This window comes from Chiloscyllium plagiosum, chromosome 49 (assembly GCF_004010195.1).
Source record: "Chiloscyllium plagiosum isolate BGI_BamShark_2017 chromosome 49, ASM401019v2, whole genome shotgun sequence".
In the NCBI taxonomy this organism is placed as follows: Eukaryota; Metazoa; Chordata; class Chondrichthyes; order Orectolobiformes; family Hemiscylliidae; genus Chiloscyllium; species Chiloscyllium plagiosum.
Window position 1 is genome coordinate 9,641,688 of NC_057758.1, and position 3,312 is coordinate 9,644,999.

The following is a 3,312-nucleotide window of genomic DNA, read 5'->3' on the forward strand; positions in this document are numbered from 1 at the left end:
TGTCGGGTCTCGCTCACTCACTCTCTCCCTTTTCGGTCTTGCTCCCGCCCTCCCCCTCAGTCCTGCACACTCCTTCCCTCCCTTTGGGTGGTGATCAACCTCTCGCTTTTCCAGTCACTCTCCCTCTCAATCTCGCTCAAAACCTCCCTCCCTCTCGGTCTCGGTCACTGTCTCCCTCACTGGCTCTCTCACACTTACAGAATAACATCAGGACACATGAACTAGGAGCCAGAGTAGGCCTTCCGGCCATTTGAGCCTATTCCACCATTCCATAAACTTATATTTGATCTTTTCGTGGAATCAGCTCCACTCACCCACCCTCTTACCGTAGTTCTTAATTCATTAACTGTCCAATACAAAATCTGGCTTAGGCTTGAAAACTTTTACTGAAATTGCGTCGACTACTTCACTGACCAGGGAATTCCGTAGATTCACAACCCTTGGGGGGGAAGAAGGTTCTTTTCGATTTAGTCCGAAATCTGCTCACCCTAATTTTCAGGCTATGCCCTCATGACCTAGTTTCACCTGCCAGCGAAAACATCCTCCCTAATTCTATCTTACCTGTTCCCTTCATTAGTTTATGTGCTTCTATGCAATCTCCCCTCATTCTTCTAAATTGCCATGAACTTATATCCAAACTACTCAGTCTCACATCATTAGCCAATCCCTTCAATCCCGGAATCAAACCTTTGAACCTCCTCTGCACCCCCTCCAATGCCTGTTTCTCAAGTAAGAAGACTTAAACTGCACGCACTACTCCAGGTGTGGCCTTACCATCATCTTTTACAACTGCAATATAACCTCCCTGCTTTTAAACTCAATCCCTTTAACAATGAAGGACAGAATTCCATTAGCCTTCCTGAATGCTTGTTGTACCTGCAGACCAACCGTCTGTGATTCATGCGCAAGGACTCCCAGTTCCCTCTGCACATCAGCATTCTGCAACATTTTTTAATTATTCAAGTAATAAACCTTTTTTTCTGCTACCCTGACTAAAATGGATGACTTTACATTTATTAACATTGTATTCCATCTGTCAGACCTTTGCTTACTCAGTCAAAGTTTCTGTGTTCCTCTGAAAAGTTTCACAGTCCTCTGCACACTTTGCTATGCCACTCATCTTAGTGTCATCTGCAAACTTTAACACACTACACATGGATCGCCAAATCAAATCATCCATATAAGTTTTGAATAATTGCAGTCCCAATGCTGATCCCTGAGGCACTAATCACTGCTTGTCTGCCAGAATAGCACTCATTTATCCATATACTTTACTTCCTGTTGGTTAACCAATTCTCTCTCCATGTTAATGCATTACCCAAAACGCGATGCATCTTTATCTTATGCAGCAGACCCTTTTGTGGCACCATGTCGAAGGCCTTTTGGAAATCTAAGTATTTACACTGGATCCCCGTTGTCCACCTTGCTGGTAATGTCTTCATAGAATTACAAAAGATTTGTAAAACACGATCTGCCCTTCATGAATACGTGCTGCCTCTCTCCAAAGGGACAATTTCTATCGAGATGCATTGATAATGGACTCAGGTATTTTCACCACTACAGAGGTCAAGTTAACTGGTCGAAAATTCCCGTCTTTTGTCTACTTTTTTTTAAACAATTGCGTTACACATGTTGTGGGAATCCGTTGGGACTGCCCGACAGTTCAATGAATTATGGAAAATTACCTGGGGCGCTCTTGCTTTTTCTCCTGCATTCTCTATTAGTACACTGGGACACATTCCAACATGGTAGGAGTTTAGGGTATCCTTAGCTCCATTAGTTTTCCAAACACTCCCTCTTCCGTGGTCATGATATTTTTCCAGGTCATCACCTACATTAGTTTAATTGTCAATTATTGCCATGTTATTTTCCTCCACTGTGAAAACCGACATAAAATATCAGTTCAATGCTTAAGCATTTCATAATATCAGATAACTAAATGCCCCCTCCTACCGTCTTATAGAACCAATCTTTATTTTCGCCACTGATTTTCGTTTTATATATTTATAGAAACTTCTCCTATCTGTTTTTATATTCTGGACTAGTTTTTTTTTCTCTCTCATGCTCTATCTTACTTTTCTTTATCGCTATGCTTGTGGCTTTCTGTTGACCCTTAAATATTCCCCAATGGTCCAGTTTCATACTGTTCGTGGCCACTTTGGAAGCCTTCTCTTTGAATTTGATCGCCTCTCATAATACCCTCGACCCCCATGGCAGATTACTCATTTTCTTACATTTCTTTCTTTTCCTGGAATATATTTTTGCTGAGCAATTTGAAAAATTGTTTTGAAAATATTCGACTGCCCAAAAACTGTGCTAACATCAGAGCATCAGAGTATATCAGAGTATATCTTGAGTATCAGTGCAACACCACCTTGCATAACTTCCTGTCTGGAGGAGAAAGTGAGGTCTGCAGATGCTGGAGATCAGAGCTGAAAATGTGTTGCTGGAAAAGCGCAGCAGGTCAGGCAGCATCCAGGGAACAGGAGAATCGACGTTTCGGGCATAAGCCCTTCTTCAGCAATGAGGAAAGTTTGTCCAGCAGGCTAAGAGAAAAGGTAGGGAGGAGGGACTTGGGGGAGGGGCGTCGGAAATGTGATAGGTGGAAAACTTCCTGTCTGTCCTTACTAATATTCTGATATCCCTGGATATTTAACTCCCAGTCGTGACCATCCTGCAACCATGTCTTCGTAAAGGCTACTAAATTATATTCATTCACGATGATTTGCTATGTTACTATGTTACTGTGCTATGCCTCATCGAACATGTCACTAATCCTGTGCACATTCAGGAAAAGTGTCATTTGCTAGCTTTCTTACCCTTTCTTATCCTTCCTTTTTTCCTCTTTTATACACTGCCTTGTTCTGAAACTCTGGTGCACACATGACGACCTGCTGCTTAACATTTTATTTGCCATCATACGTCCTGCCGCCCGCCCTCTCTGGATCGCTCACTTCCTCCCTTCATCTCGATTTTGCTTAATCCCTTCTTTTATCTCCTATTTATTTGCTCTGTCACTCTACGTCTTGTCAGTCCTTAAATTGCTTTCAGTCTTGCAGACTCCCTCTCTCAGTCTCGATCACTCCCCTATCCTGTCTGTGCTGCTTACGCCCGCCCTCCCTCTTCTGCTTGTTCACTCCCTCTCTCAGTGTTGGTCTCACCTACTACCTCCTTCCCGATTTTGCTCATTCCCATGCGCGCTCTTCGGCTTGCTCACTCCCTCCCTCTCAGACTCTCTCACACCCTAGTGCACACTGTCATCCTCATTTGCTCCCCCCTTCCCTCTCAGTCTGGCTCCCTCCCTCCCTCTCA